The sequence below is a fragment of the Pseudophryne corroboree genome, chromosome 11 (assembly GCF_028390025.1).
Source record: "Pseudophryne corroboree isolate aPseCor3 chromosome 11, aPseCor3.hap2, whole genome shotgun sequence".
Lineage (NCBI taxonomy): Eukaryota > Metazoa > Chordata > Amphibia > Anura > Myobatrachidae > Pseudophryne > Pseudophryne corroboree.
The window spans coordinates 208,116,490-208,133,862 of record NC_086454.1 but is presented as its reverse complement, the minus strand read 5'-3'; the positions used below and the strand labels follow the sequence as shown (position 1 = coordinate 208,133,862).

The 17,373-nt window shown below is 44.1% G+C and overlaps 1 long non-coding RNA gene across 1 annotated transcript; it reads left to right on the top strand.

Moving 5' to 3' along the window:
• The first annotated feature begins 9,859 nt into the window (after window positions 1-9,859).
• On the top strand, window positions 9,860-16,786 carry LOC134970107 (uncharacterized). The gene is made up of 3 exons (XR_010189665.1): window positions 9,860-10,071; window positions 10,666-10,835; window positions 16,303-16,786. It is a non-coding gene; the product is annotated as an uncharacterized LOC134970107 (long non-coding RNA).
• The last annotated feature ends 587 nt before the right edge of the window (window positions 16,787-17,373 follow it).

Genomic DNA, 17,373 nt, shown 5'->3' with positions numbered 1-17,373 from the left:
GCAGGGTTTTGAGTTTAATCCGTTGTTTCTCTGCCTGAAAAAAAACGCTCCACCAATCCATATCTGTGCTCACTCAGTGTGCTGCACTGCTGCATGATATATCTGTGCTGAGTGCACTGCTCACACTGCCTAATTGTGGGGACTGGGGAGCAGTTATAGCAGGAGTACAGTCAGTGCACACTGCACAGTTTTGCTGACAGTGACCACCAGTCCAGTATACGTTTGTCTGCCTGAAAAACACTGTGGTGTTTTTTTTTTTTCTTTCTTCATACTAGTTTACCAGTCTGCTGACACTGTCCACCAGGTCCGTTATACAGTATACTATATTTATATATAAGCACTAAGCAGCAGTACGGTAGGCCACGGCTGTACCTACCTTTGTGTCGACTCGTCACTCGTCGTCCATAAGTATAAGTAATACTATCCATCCATCTACATTGTATACCTGTGGTGTTTTTTTTTTCTTTCTTCATACTAGTTTAGCAGTCTGCTGCTGACACTGTCCACCAGGTCCGTTATACAGTATATTATATTTATATATAAGCACTTAAGCAGCAGTACGGTAGGCCACGGCTGTACCTACCTCTGTGTCGACTCGTCACTCGTCGTCCATAAGTATAAGTAATACTATCCATCCATCTACATTGTATACCTGTGGTGTTTTTTTTTCTTTCTTCATACTAGTTTAGCAGTCTGCTGCTGACACTGTCCACCAGGTCCGTTATACAGTATATTATATTTATATATAAGCACTTAAGCAGCAGTACGGTAGGGCACGGCTGTACCTACCTCTGTGTCAACTCGTCACTCGTCGTCCATAAGTATAAGTAATACTATCCATCCATCTACATTGTATACCTGTGGTGTTTTTTTTTTTCTTTCTTCATACTAGTTTAGCAGTCTGCTGCTGACACTGTCCACCAGGTCCGTTATACAGTATATTATATTTATATATAAGCACTAAGCAGCAGTACGGTAGGCCATGGCTGTACCTACCTCTGTGTCGTCACTCGTCGTCCATAAGTATAAGTAATACTATACTATCCATCCATCTACATTGTATACCTGTGGTGGCTTTTAGTTGTGCGCAAAATATGGAGAACAAAAATGTGGAGGTTAAAAAAATAGGGAAAGATCAAGATCCACTTCCACCTCGTGCTGAAGCTGCTGCCACTAGTCATGGCCGAGACGATGAAATGCCATCAACGTCGTCTGCCAAGGCCGATGCCCAATGTCACAGTACAGAGCATGTAAAATCCAAAACACAAAAGATCAGTGAAAAAATGACCCAAAAATCATAATTAAAAGCGTCTGAGGAGAAGCGTAAACTTGCCAATATGCCATTTACGACACGGAGTGGCAAGGAATGGCTGGGGCCCTGGCCTATGTTCATGGCTAGTGGTTCAGCTTCACATGAGGATGGAAGCACTCATCCTCTCGCTAAAAAAAAAGAAAAGACTTGCGGCAAAAGCACAGCAAAGAACTGTGCGTTCTTCGAAATCACAAATCCCAAAGGAGAGTCCAATTGTGTCGGTTGCGATGCCTGACCTTCCCAACACTGGACGGGAAGAGCTTGCGCCTTCCACCATTTGCACGCCCCCTGCAAGTGTTGAAAGGAGCACCCGCAGTCAAGTTCCTGATAGTGAAATTGAAGATGTCAGTGTTGAAGTACACCAGGATGAGGATATGGGTGTTGCTTGGGCTGGGGAGGAAATTGACAAGGAGGATTCTGATGGTGAGGTGGTTTGTTTAAGTCAGGCACCCGGGGAGACACCTGTTGTCCGTGGGAGGAATATGGCCATTGACATGCCTGGTGAAAATACCAAAAAAATCAGCTCTTCAGTGTGGAAGTATTTCAACAGAAATGCGGACAACAGGTGTCAAGCCGTGTGTTGCCTTTGTCAAGCTGTAATAAGTAGGGGTAAGGACGTTAACCACCTCGGAACATCCTCCCTTATACGTCACCTGCAGCGCATTCATAATAAGTCAGTGACAAGTTCAAAAACTTTGGGCGACAGCGGAAGCAGTCCACTGACCAGTAAATCCCTTCCTCTTGTAACCAAGCTCGCGCAAACCACACCACCAACTCGCTCAGTGTCAATTTCCTCCTTACCCAGGAAAGCCAATAGTCCTGCAGGCCATGTCACTGGCAAGTCTGACGAGTCCTCTCCTGCCTGGGATTCCACCGATGCATCCTTGAGTGTAACGCCTACTGCTACTGGCGCTGCTGTTGTTGCTGCTGGGAGTCGATCGTCATCCCAGAGGGGAAGTCGGAAGACCACTTGTACTACTTCCAGTAAGCAATTGACTGTCCAACAGTCCTTTGCGAGGAAGATGAAATATCACAGCAGTCATCCTGCTGCAAAGCGGATAACTGAGGCCTTGACAACTATGTTGGTGTTAGACGTGCGTCCGGTATCCGCCGTTAGTTCACAGGGAACTAGACAATTTATTGAGGCAGTGTGCCCCCGTTACCAAATACCATCTAGGTTCCACTTCTCTAGGCAGGCGATACCGAGAATGTACATGGACGTCAGAAAAAGACTCACCAGTGTCCTAAAAAATGCAGTTGTACCCAATGTCCACTTAACCACGGACATGTGGACAAGTGGAGCAGGGCAGACTCAGGACTACATGACTGTGACAGCCCACTGGGTAGATGTATTGCCTCCCGCTGCAAGAACAGCAGCGGCGGCACCAGTAGCAGGATCTCGCAAACGCCAACTCGTTCCTAGGCAGGCTACGCTTTGTATCACCGATTTCCAGAATACGCACACAGCTGAAAACCTCTTACGGCAACTGAGGAAGATCATCGCAGAATGGCTTACCCCAATTGGACTCTCCTGGGGATTTGTGGCATCGGACAACGCCAGCAATATTGTGCGCGCATTAAATCTGGGCAAATTCCAGCATGTCCCATGTTTTGCACATACCTTGAATTTGGTGGTGCAGAATTATTTAAAAAACGAAAGGGGCGTGCAAGAGATGCTGTCGGTGGCCAGAAGAATTGCAGGCCACTTTCGGCGTGCAGGCACCGCGTACAGAAGACTGGAGCACCACCAAAAAAACCTGAACCTGCCCTGCCATCATCTGAAGCAAGAGGTGGTAACGAGGTGGAATTCAACCCTCTATATGCTTCAGAGGATGGAGGAGCAGCAAAAGGCCATTCAAGCCTATACATCTGCCCACGATATAGGCAAAGGAGGGGGAATGCACCTGACTCAAGCGCAGTGGAGAATGATTTCAACGTTGTGCAAGGTTCTGCTGCCCTTTGAACTTGCCACACGTGAAGTCAGTTCAGACACTGCCAGCCTGAGTCAGGTCATTCCCCTCATCAGGCTTTTGCAGAAGAAGCTGGAGGCTTTGAAGGAGGAGCTAAAACAGAGCGATTACGCTAGGCATGTGGGACTTGTGGATGGAGCCCTTAATTTGCTTAACCAGGATTCACGTGTGGTCAATCTGTTGAAATCAGAGCACTACATTTTGGCCACTGTGCTCGATCCTAGATTTAAAACCTACGTTGGATCTCTCTTTCCGGCAGACACAAGTCTGCCGGGGTTCAAAGAACTGCTGGTGAGAAAATTGTCAAGTCAAGCGGAACGCGACCTGTCAACATCTCCTCCTTCACATTCTCCCGCAACTGGGGGTGCGAGGAAAAGGCTACGAATTCCGAGCACACCCGCTGGCGGTGATGCAGGGCAGTCTGGAGCGACTGCTGATGCTGACATCTGGTCCGGACTGAAGGACCTGCCAACGATTACTGACATGTCATCTACTGTCACTGCATATGATTCTCTCACCATTGAAAGAATGGTGGAGGATTATATGAGTGACTGCATCCAAGTAGGCACGTCAGACAGTCCGTACGTATACTGGCAGGGAAAAGAGGCAATTTGGAGGCCCTTGCACAAACTGACTTTATTCTACCTAAGTTGCCCTCCCTCCAGTGTGTACTCCGAAAGAGTGTTTAGTGCCGCCGCTCACCTTGTCAGCAATCGGCGTACGAGGTTACTTCCAGAAAATGTGGAGAAGATGATGTTCATTAAATTAATTATAATCAATTACTCCATGGAGACATTCACCAGCAGCAATTGCCTCCAGAAAATACACGGGGATCTGAGATGGTGGATTCCAGTGGGGACGAATTAATAATCTGTGAGGAGGGGGATGTACACAGTGAAAGGGGTGATGAATCGGACGATGATGATGAGGTGGACATCTTGCCTCTGTAGAGCCAGTTTGTGCAAGGAGAGATTGCTTCTTTTTTGGTGGGGGCCCAAACCAACCAGTCATTTCAGTCACAGTCGTGTGGCAGACCCTGTCGCTGAAATGATGGGTTGGTTAAAGTGTGCATGTCCTGTTTATACAACATAAGGGTGGGTGGGAGGGCCCAAGGACAATTCCATCTTGCACCTCTTTTTTCTTTTTTTCTTCTTTGCGTCATGTGCTGTTTGGGGAGTATTTTTTGGAAGGGCCATCCTGCCTGACACTGCAGTGCCACTCCTAGATGGGCACGGTGTTTGTGTCGGCCACTAGGGTCGCTTAGCTTACTCACACAGCTACCTCATTGCGCCTCTTTTTTTCTTTGCGTCATGTGCTGTTTGGGGAGTATTTTTTGGAAGGGCCATCCTGCCTGACACTGCAGTGCCACTCCTAGATGGGCCAGGTGTTTGTGTCGGCCACTAGGGTCGCTTAGCTTACTCACACAGCTACCTCATTGCGCCTCTTTTTTTCTTTGCGTCATGTGCTGTTTGGGGAGTATTTTTTGGAAGGGCCATCCTGTCTGACACTGCAGTGCCACTCCTAGATGGGCCAGGTGTTTGTGTCGGCCACTTGGGTCGCTTAGCTTAGCCATATAGCGACCTCGGTGCAAATATTAGGACTAAAAATAATATTGTGAGGTGTGAGATGTTCAGAATAGACTGAAAATGAGTGGAAATTATGGTTATTGACGTTAATAATACTATGGGATCAAAATGACCCCCAAATTCTATGATTTAAGCTGTTTTTTAGGGTTTTTTTAAAAAAACACCCGAATCCAAAACACACCCGAATCCGACAAAAAAAATTTGGTGAGGTTTTGCCAAAATGCGTTTGAACCCAAAACACGGCCACGGAACCGAACACAAAACCAAAACACAAAACCCGAAAAATTTCAAGTGCACATCCCTACTATCTGGCCAAACTCATTGGTCCAGTCTCACTTCCAAGTAGCCAAGGTACTTAATTTGTCCAATTGTTGGGTATGCACCCATCCACCAGTAAGTGAATTCCAGTCCTTAAATTATTCACTAGGGGAATGTTATAACAAATCTATGGCTGGAAGACCAGTGAGTTTACTCACAGCTGGAATAACCAGTCTGCCTAGCTTTTGTATACAGGCACCACCCACCACTAAGAGCCGACCTATAATCGATGGGATAATTTTAAAATCAGTCACTCAAAAACTAGGTCATGTAGATTGTTCCCAAACCCTAGTAAATTTCACAACTAACAAGGGGTTGGACATCACCACATGCGGTACAGGAAGTTATACTTACCCATTTACCCTTAGGGAAATTAAGGTACAGGCAAATACTTCTAATCCCCAAATAATTGAATGGCTCAACAGTTCAGAATGCAGCTCATATATTCATTCTAAATCTAATTTTACAGGCAAAAAGCAGGCTGAATACTTCCAATCCCCACAACCTGAATGGCTCAACAGCTCCATTGAAGACATGTTCATTATAAATCGAGGTCATTCAGGCCCACTGTACAGTCTACAGATTGCATATGGGGTAGTAGATAATGCGCCCTATATTTTAAAACCAGATGTGTGTTTTGTGTGGGAAGAAGTCTTATAAATGGATACCCTATGGAGGACAGGGTACCTGTACCCTAGGGAAGGTAATATCAGCAGTTAGATCAATAGATAATCCCAAAATGGAGGATACCTCAGCCCATCTCAGTCCCTTAAAGAAAAGGGAACTAAAAATAGCAAAACTCATGCCCATGATCTTATTTACATTCCATGGTACAAGAAAATGGGATTAGCCCTTGCGAGAGGAACGGTTCAGAACTCCCATAGCATAGAAGCATTAGCAAAGCTGCTTAATAACATTGGTGGTCATTCCGAGTTGTTCGCTCGCAAGCTGCTTTTAGCAGCTTTGCACACGCTAAGCCGCCGCCTACTGGGAGTGAATTTTAGCATAGTAAAATTGCGAACGAAAGATTAGCAGAATTGCGAATAGACACTTCTTAGCAGTTTCTGAGTAGCTCCAGACTTACTCGGCAAGTGCGATCAGTTCAGTCAGTTTCGTTCCTGGTTTGACGTCACAAACACTCCCAGCGTTCGCCCAGACACTCCCCTGTTTCTTCAGACACTCCCGCATTTTTCCCAAAAACGGCAGCGTTTTTTCACACACACCCATAAAACAGCCTGTTTCCACCCAGAAACACCCACTTCCTGTCAATCACATTACGACCACCAGAACGAAGAAAAAACCTTGTAATGCCGTGAGTAAAATACCTAACTGCATAGCAAATTTACTTGGCGCAGTCGCACTGCGGACATTGCGCATGCGCATTAGCGACTAATCGCTCCGTTGCGGAAAAAAAAATAACAAGCGATCAACTCGGAATGACCTACATTACTGCCATATATGATGACACAATTAAACTAGTTTTAGAAGACATAAAAACGGTAAAGCGAGAGGTGCAGGCTCACAGAATGGTTTTAGATTACCTAACGGCCAAGGAAGGAGGAATGTGCATGTTAGTAGAAGGAGCATGCTGCAATTATCTGAACCAAATCACCTCTATTGAGGAGGCCATAGAAGATCACCTAAATAAAGGGCAAGAACTTAAGGATACATTCAGAGAAAAGCACAATGACCCTGAATTAGATTTGGATGGAGAGGGGTGGTTATCTTGGCTAAACCCAGATAACTGGTTCAGTGGGATTAAAGGATAGATTGTTGGAATTTTAATGTTTTTGCTTAAAATTGTTGTCTTAGCAATAATTATATATCTGTCTTTTAAGATATTTTGTTGTCTTTCAGCTTGCAAAAAGGCTATAAACTCAAGATTTGAAACCTCCAAGTTTAAGAAGTTACAGAAGAGCTTGGCAAGAAAGAGCCGTGAGCAGTCTACCTTGATGGATATGAGCGAACGGTCATTACCCTCTGTCGGATAAAATGAAAAGCACCATCTCACAGAGATATAAGCCTTTAGCACCATCATAGCTAGACTGTTTGCTTAGAACTCATTAGGCAGAGATATTGTATTGCCTCATAGCTCAACTGTAATGTCAGATTATTATAAAAAGGAGGGACTGAGAGAGACAATATTATGCTAATGCAGCTATCAGCCATCTTGTATAACAGCAGCCATTTTAGTAAATGCTTCAGGCTTCATAATGAGTTATAAGTAATGCTGACATTTCAAAAGTTAGAAAGAAGTTTCTGTGAGAAGCAAGGTCAAATGAACTTTCTGAAAACATATTGTGAGTTAGACTCCTACAAGTGAAGGAGGGGGGAAGGGCATCTACCAAGGTCTCTTGTCTTTTCAGAAATTATTCTATGTTCTCTTTGTGATACATACAAAATGCTTGTGTAATCATTTTTATGCCTATAATAACCTTGGACAAACAAACCAATACAGTCTCATCTTGTTGAACATACCTCGTGTCGTGTTACTTTGTGGCGCTCCCAATGCGTTGGTAACAGATATTAGACAATTGAAGGCCACTGGCAGAAGAGTTTATCTCCAACATTATCAAAGCAAGATTAAAAAGTAAAGGCTACAACAGGCATCCCTGTCGAGTCCCTCTGAACATTTGAATAGGATTACCCAAAAGCTTGTTGATAAATACGTTTGTATGAGGTGAATTATAAAAATATTTGATCATATTAATGAAGGAAGATCCAAACCCTCACCTTTGTAATACAGTATATAAATGGGGCCACAAAATTTTATCAAATGTCTTCTCGGCATCTAAACTTAACACATTAGAAGAGTGTCTTTGGGTTACTGAGGAATATAAAGCTGCTACCGCTAACTGAACATTACGAACTATGTGGCTCCCATGGGTAAAACTTGACTGATGGGATGTTAAAATAGAGGGAGAATTATTTACAGACGAGTGGCTAAAATATTTGACAACATTTTATAATCCTGGTTTAGGAGTGTAATCAGTGGCGGTTCTTGCCACGGGCAAGCGGTACTTTTGCCCGCGGCGCCGCCTTCGGGAGGGCGCTGCACCAGGGCAAGATCCGCCACTGTGCCCCCCGCAGTGCCCTGCTGTGCCTCCCCGCTTTGAAGGGAACCAGACGCGTAGCTACCAAAACCTAACAAAAGCCCGGATTTGGTTACCTCATACAGTCCCATTACACTCAGGGCCGGTTCTAAGAGTTGTGGCGCCCCGGGCAAAATATGGGGGCGTGGCTTCAATTGGGGGCGTGGTCACGACGCTGCAAGAAAATAAATAAATAAATAAAAAGAATACTTACCATCCCCGTTCCTGATCCAGACCCCCTCCGCCGGCGGCACCGCTCTTCTCCCCTCTCTCTTCTCTTCGATCTATGGGAGAGACGTTATTACGTCTCTCCCATAGAACAGCATAGACACTAGAGGTCAATTATGACCCCTAGTGTCTGTGCCACTATGCTGTGCGGTGCGCGATGACGTCGGAACATTCATTCTGAACTTAAGAGTCTGACAACACGAATATATAATACAAAACAATTTATTAAAGTAACACAATAGAAACTATTTTATCTCCAGAGATAATTAGACCTATTATAGACTGTATAAAAAATGTAATGCTTATCTTGTAACCATTTAAATGTTACTTAATAGAAATGTAACATAAAATATGTGTCAATACAAAACACACAATGTTGCCACCATTATCCTCATATATCTTTGTAAGAAATATTAGATATATAATGTCCACACAATGATGGTTTTATAATTGCATAGTAAATACTCCCAAAGGATCATTACACATGTGGGGGTTAAGCTAAAAAAGACCGGGTAGGCTGCAAGGCACTGTTGGATCCCCCAGCTTGCTCAGTCCCACATGCCCCTTTACTCACAGCTTATAATGGAGACAGTGGCAAATGAGTAGTGGAGAGATCGGGCCCATCCACTGAAGATATGTCAGTAGCGCATGCAGGGGGGTGTTTCTGGTTACCCAGAAAGACCCCCTGATAGGCCAAATTTAATTTTTTTAGAGACGGAGACAGCTTTGTCTCCACCTCATCACGAACCGTGATCGTGACCGCTACCACAATCACGATCAGGGCTGCCATCAGAAATTCTGGGGCCTGGAACACACAAAATAGGCAGGACAACCCCCCCCCCCCCCCAAAAAAAAAAAAAAAAAAACAAGCAAAAAACAAATAATAAAATAAAAATAATAATAATAAAAAATAAAATAAAAAATATGTATATATATATATACAGTATAAAACATAAAAATAAATAAATATATATATATATATATATATATATATATATATATGCACACACACACTTTCTCTCTCCCTCAACGTACCTACTATCACAGGCTGGCTGGAGCTGTAGCAGATGTGGTAGCAGCCTGGTCCCATGTAACTCCGTCCCCTCCATTTCATGTAGCTCCTCCCCCTTTTCATGACCGAGATCTGGCACTAACACAGGAGGGGGAGAGGACGCTGCAAGCTTCTATTGAAAAGTACCTGCCTCAGAGGAGACAGTTTTTAAAGATACGAGAGGAGCCTCCTCTAGTGTCTTTAATAACTGTCTCCTCTGAGGCAGCCGCCATTTTTGGAGGGACGTTTACAATAGAAGCTTGCAGCATCCTCTCCCCGTCCTGTGACAGTGCCAGAACTCGGTAATGAAAAGTGGGCCGAGCATTGCGGCAGGCAGACGGTGACATGAGCGGCCCGGGCCCTCTCCTCTCTGTTAGATGGTGGGTCAGATCATGGTCACAGCTACTGCTGATACTACAGGGAGTTCTCATCTGCTGAGCTCCCTGCACATGGGACTGAGCTCCACCGGCTTCTTACAGTACTGTGGCCAACAGTCTCCTCTTTACAGCACTGGGTATGTCTGCTTGTATATGTGTGAATGTTGGACTCAGTCTATGACAGGTCCGCTCTACTCTTGCCAATTTATTATAAGACCTATCTTTGTAATGTGGGAATCCTGCTTACAGTATTCTCCCATAATCTCTTGTTGGATTATGAGAGACAATTGATTAAAATTCATAAATTCATATTGCAGGGTGGTAAGACATTGGAGAACCTTTGGTGGTAAAAGTCTAAGTGAGAAATTTCAGTATAGATATTATTTAGATTTGTTGAATATATGTCAGGAACAGGATTCATTTATACATATACCAGTGATACATTTTAAGCTTAGCTGCACGTAATAGGAGTTCAGCACTAGAGATTGTCCTTTTAGCACGTAGCACTTTACATTTTTATCAATTATATTGCATATATGTTTTGTTTTTGTGTTTTATGAAACTCACTTAATAATATGGTTTTAAGCCACTAGATGGCGATAAACAGCCTCGTATTGCATATACACTGTAACACAGTTTTATTATGTCTTTGTCCACTGTTGATTATGCAAGAAGGTTGCATTGTATTATGTCTAGTATTTAAGTTTAGTTGTTTTCTCTGTATTCTTCAGGATACATAGCGATGGGGCGCTTGTTGCCGCATCGCTATGGAATCCAAAGCAGCTCCGTCGTTGTGAGCCGGCGGACGTCACTTCCGGCGTGACATCAGCGTTGGGACCGGAAGTGGGGGGACAAACGCCGGGACACACGATGGGAAGCGGCAAACGTGACCTGGGGACCTGTAAGTTATTGTATTTAAGCACTATTTGTTATGCACTGTGTGTTATGTGTGTGTCCTGATGACGGGGGGCAGTACCCGAAACGTTGAAGAATAAATCACCATGATTTTTCACTAAGTTTGCAGTCCGGGAGTGCCTCTATTTCTTGGAGATTATTGAGGGGGTTGGCAGGCCTCTTGAGAGCATCCTGGCAGGTTATCTTCAGTTTTCCATGGAGTGCCGGCTTTTGGAACTTGGTATATATATAAATATAAATATATAAACATATATATATATATACATATATGCACGTACACAAAATGTCTGTAAACTTGCGCTCAGATCACCAGCAGCGATTTGTAGAAAGCCCCTGTTAGTGGACTCCCAAAAAACAATTCATACAAACAAAAAGACCAATTGTGCTCAGTGTGTAGCCTTATAATGTGCTTGAATTCAGTTTTTCTGATTTTCATGTATATTCAATGAATATTCCTCCAAGGTGTGGGTTTTTACATATGATGTCACCCGTAAATATACCCTCGCACCAGAAATACACCCCAAAAAAATGACCAATGGCTAGCACCTAGGGGGTCATTCGGACCCAATCACACGCTGCAGTTGTTCGCATTGGTGCGATCGGGTCAGAACTGCGCATGCGCCAGCACCGCAGAGTGTCGGCGCATGCCAGACGGCCAAAGGCCGTTGTTGCCTAGCGATTGCCTCTGCCTGATTGACAGGCAGAGGCGTTCGCTGGGTGGGAGGGGGCGGCACGGTGGCATTTGGCCGCCGTTTTAGGGGTGCGGTCCGGCCAACGCAGGCATGGGCAGACCACAGCGGCTGCGTGATGTCACATGCAGCCGCTACGACCCAGGACGAGTAACTCCCGCCCATCCGCAGGAGCTACACTGGCCGGGAGTTACTCTACAAGTACAAAAGCATCGCTGCTGTGTGATGCTTTTGTACTTGTGCGGGGGGGGGGGGGGGGGGCTGACATGCAGGGCGTACTAGCATGTCAGTGTAAGTGATCGTAGCTGGGCTAAATTTAGCACAGCTACGATCAGGTCGGAATGATCACCCAAGTCTGGGATCACATATTGCTCACACTCAATAGCATCTGACATGGAAAACCACAAGGAGTGCATCTTACAAAGCTATGTGAGGATAATGGTGTTTTGTATTGACACATATTTTATCTGTTACATTTTTATTAAGTAACATTTAAATGGTTACAAGATAAGCATTACATTTTTTAAACAGTCTATAATATGTCTAAAGGCCCATACTCACTGGTCGATTTTGAGCTGAAAGTAGGTCACTTTTGGTGTGTTGAGCTGCTTTCAGATCAAAACCGCCCAGTGTGTATGCCCCGGCAATGAGCGCTGATGCGCGCCCCCGCTTCATCGCCGGCAGCCGCCGTTCATCTGCTTGTATTACCAGCAGATAAACGACGGGGTGAATGGCTTTCCATAGCGTCCTGCTATTTAAAGCCGTTTACCCCTGCTGACATCGCTGGGCAGGGGAGAAAATCACTCAGTGTGTATGCACTGAGCGATTTTCAGCCCAGAGATGTCAACGATCATCGCTGTGCATACACACTGAACAAAAACGCTTGTCACAGCCCATCTATTGCGGGACGTTTCTTGTTGCAGAATCCATGTGTGTTTTAGTCTCATCAAATAAATCTGTGTGTGATTTTAACTACATCGGTCTGCTGGTCTCCTGTCTACAACGTGTGGGAGATAAAGAAACCTTTCAGTGTACTCGAGACTGAATTTTAATGTAAGTCTTATTCTTATTGTTTGCTGCCTCATTGGAAAAAAATCATCTTTTACTCTGCTATCAATATAAAAGATACCTTTATGGGAATGCGAGACTGAATTTGAAAGTGAGTGTCTTTCTAATTACGTTGAATCATCCTGAAGACCCCATTGGAACAACTCGCATAACAGCTTAGTCAGACGTTTTATATAACGGTGTTTACTGTTGCTGTAACTGCCCACAGGGGTTCACTACGGCTGGCCGGCGGTCGGGCTCCCGGCGACCAGCATCCCGGCGCCGGGAGCCCGACCGCCGGCTTACCGACAGCTTGGCGAGCGCAAATGAGCCCCTTGCGGGCTCGCTGCGCTCGCCACGCTACGGGCACGGTGGCGCGCTACGCGCGCCACACTATTTTATTCTCCCTCTATGGGGGTCGTGGACCCCCACGAGGGAAAATAAGTGTCGGTATGCCGGCTGTCGGGCTCCCGGCGCCGGTATACTGAGCGCCGGGAGCCCGACCGCCGGCAAACAGAAGACCACCCGCCCACAGTGCTCCCCAGAACTCTCACAGTGCAGCCCAGAGCTCATAATAGTAAATAATAGCCACTAGTACAGGCAGTGGTACTGTATTCCAAAAATTCTCAGTAGGTGCCATGCCACTATAGTAACACTTTAAGTGCTGTAAGTCACAGCGTATGTGTGTTTGTTCAGGGTCAGGCACTGGCACTCTTTTACAATAACGCTCAGTAGGTGCCATGCCCCCGTTGTTAATAATATAAGTGATATGATTGCGAAGGACTCATGGAATGAGAGAGATCAGAGGGAAGATTTACATGAGGTCGAACTCCCATTGAACTGACACGGGGGTATATTTACTAAGCTCCCGATTTTGACCGAGATGGTGTTTTTTCTTCAAAGTGTCACCTCGGGAATTTACTAAACTGAAATCACGGCAGTGATGAGGGCATTCAAATTTTTTTGGAAGTCCAATAAAAAAAATACGAATGAATACACCATCGGTCAAACGCGGCTGTTTAGGTATGGAACACGGTCATTTACTAAGCATTCGTATTTGAAATCTCTACCGTGAAAATGCATGTGCGGCCGTGAAAAAATACTAATCGTACAAAAAGCCTAAAAAAAAGTAGACCTGCTTTTGAGAAGCGTGTTTACATGTGTTGCCAATTCTATATTACTCACACCTGACTTTTTGGACCTTTAAAAGGGGCCCCAACACATTTTTCTCCTCTCTCAATCTGAAATGGCTGCTACTGTGTGTAGTACTGCTGTCTTGTTTGCTGGGGGATACCGGACACTGCTCCATGAGGCTACAATAAACCCAGGCCAGGAAAAACTACAGGGTAAGCAGGTTGTACAGGTTCCGCATAGGCTGGCCATGGCTTGTTTTTGTAGTGTGCGTTTAAACGATAACACATTTGCTGATGACCATGTTATACAGATGCTCCGACTAAATGTAAATAACATTTTCCGTCTGTATGACCTTGTCAAACTGAACCTAGACCCTGAGACAGCACGCTCTCGCTCTGTCTCAGGCCTGCTCAAACTCCTGGCTGTGTTGCACTTTATGGCTAATGGCAGTTTCCAGCCTGTGACTGGCAATGTAATTAGTATCTCACAGGCCACCTTTTAGAAATATTTAATTCAGGTGAGTTTAAACATACATACACGTCTATGTCTAAGTGGTGCTTCTGTAATGTAATAGAACACAGTATTGTATTGATTACAGGTCATGACACTCACCTTTAATTTTGGATTGTCCACTCAGGTTTTGGATGTCTTGGTTGGCTACATACATGCCTCTCTCTGCTTCCCTACCCAGGAGTCGCAGTGGCATGCAGTCAGGGTAGCTTTATCTGATCTTGCGGCCATGGCCAATGTTCTGGGTGCCAGAGATTAGCCACACGTTGAGCTGAGGACACCTAGGGGCAGGCAATATATTTCTAACAATACACATCTGGTCCTAGACACTAATGTACAGGTTGTTTCTGTAGCTAATTAAACAAGACACATATTCCGTGTGAGCAATTTATTTCCTACAACAATGGCATTTTTGCCACAACAACTCAACATAATATTGTAATAGTCAAAAAATTATCTGCAGGCCACATTATTTTTTTCTTTGTTGTGTGCTGGGTGCCGAGGATTGTGCTGGCTCGTTGCTCCTGGTTCTACTGGAGCGTCTAACTGGGGATTGAACTGGGGTCTGGTTTGGTGTAGTTGTCCCCGAGCTAGAGCTGACTTGGTGTGATGCCAAAACATTAAGGCTTTGGCTGAGTATATTGAGGCTGGCAGTGACTTGCGTATTAGCTGCAGTGTGGCTTGCTATTATTCGGGACATGTTTTCATTGATAATTTGGTTGTGTTGGATGACCTAAATTAGGGATTGCTGTTGGCGCTGTTGCTCATCCATGATGCGTACGAGATTTGCTTGCATTTGGCAGTTGTCTGCCCTCATCTGTTCCATTGTATTGACTATTCTTCCCACTTGAACGATAAGTCTGCCAGAGTTTCGAGCCAGTCTAGGCAGATGATGGGGCAGACTTGCCAGGTATTGGCTTTGTTGGGTAAGGCACGCATAGTTCAGCTCCTGTTGTTTGGCCCATCCGCTCCAAAACTTAGTGTCCATTTGTGTCTGGCCTGGTGTCGTGCTCAATTGGGGGCTGTGGATGTTTGGGGTGGTTGGGGTATGTCCTGCGGCGTGGTTGTCTGGCTATCATCTATGGGTTGCAGGTGAAGAGTGTATGTATCCTGCTGGTCACTTTCCTGCTGGGCATCCTCGGGCATGATGGCTGGTTCTGTATGGGGTTGAAGACAGCCAGTATTTAGTAACTTTATAGCATTGGTCTTACTCTAGCTTTACGTCAACATGCATTTCTTCTTAATATTCATGTTTTAATTGATCAATAGATTGTGGCATAAACTTGACTATGTTGTTCATCTGTTTGTATAAATACGTTGGTTCTATCCTTCACTTCTCAGTTGATGTTTTTTTAATAAATTGTTGGACTCTGAGCCACAATTAATGTGTAACCACGAAGAACTCGAACAAATACAAATTAATACTTTCACATATTGGGAATGTACCTTCCTTTGGAACAACACACACAATACAATAAATGTGTTTACCAATACACTCATACATTGTTCAAGGCAGTCAGTGGTCTGGCAAAAACTTAAACAAATATAGTGTCCTAAAATGTACACATTAACAATGGTAGAAAAAGTATTATGGTGCACTATGTGTAGAAGTGGTGTTGTTGGCCATGCAAAACAATTGAATGAGACTTAACATTTATGTTGTTTTTTAACGCCAAAAATTCTGTGTCAAAAATGTGTTGATATGGCCAACATCACATCTGACAATTATCCATCTAAAAATACCTTCACACCATCTGATTGTTGTTGTTGATTATTGCAAGGATGACTGGTCATTAGTTTAATTATATTTTCTATGTACTAACAGTGGGCCAGATGTCTAAACATGGAGAAGGCATAAGGAAGTGAAAAAGCAGTGATATGTGCAAGGTGATAAAGGCACAAGGCAAACAGATCCAATATGTACATTAACAGTTGTGTTTATTTTGTACTGCTGCCTTTATCACCTTGCACATATCAGTTTTTTTTTCAAATCCTTATGCCTTCTCCAGGTTAATAAATTGACAACACTGTTTGTTTACTTATTTACACGTAATTGTTATGTTTACTCACCAGACAACTGAGGGGCTTGTGGATCCTCACTTTGGGGGCTGGCCAATAGAACTAGTGGTGGCACGGCCGACACTGCGGAGATGCGGCGTTGGGGTGGTGATGCTGGTGCTGGAGCCTCAAGACTGCGTCTCTTGGGTGGCCTTGTTGCCACACTAACCGAGCCCTGTGATGGGCGCCTTAGTGTAGGTGGATTTGCCGAAGAAGAACCTGTGTAAATAAGATAATCATTAACATTTTGTGTTTCTATGTGTTTGCAGAATATGTGTATACAGTTAAATCTTACCGGCATTGCCACCATCTGCATCGCTTGGCAGTGTTGGCTGTGGTCTTGCTGTGCTGCTTCTCTGGCGTACTGTAGAAATATGAAGAATGTCCTTATGAACATACTATTTTGGTGATATTTTTTCCCAAATTCCTCATTGTGATGTTAACATATGTGGTACCTGCTGAGAATTAAACTAAACGATGCTTATGCTTTTCTGCCTGACGTCATTGGGTGCGTATTCTTTAAATTTGCATAAATTATTACAAAAATACAACACACAAAGGCGCATAATGCAAACAATTATACTACTTAAAAACAAAACGTCGTAGCTTGACACAACCACAATATTGCACGCTAAGGTCTCAATTTTACACAATAATAATAAAACACTAGTAAAAAATATCTTTGAAAAAATGGAAACATCACAACCAAATATGCATTCAAAAACACATCAAGCACACAAAGGGCAACCCATAACAACACACAATAATCATAAATGATATGAAATGTATTTATAAAAAACCTTTGTTTCAAAAATTAAACTATAAAAGCATGAAAACACACCTACAAACATTTACTTTTGACTTACAACACCAGAAAAACTCCAAGGCAACCAGTAAGATTTTTATAATAATAATTAAAAAAAAAAAGTACATCAGGCCTGGCCAACCTGTGGCTCTCTAGATGTAGTGAAACTACACATCCCAGCATGCCTTGCCACAGTTTTAGCATTCCCTAATAGCAAAACTGTGGCAAGGCATGATGGGACTTGTAGTTTCACAACAGCTGGAGAGCCACAGGTTGGCCAG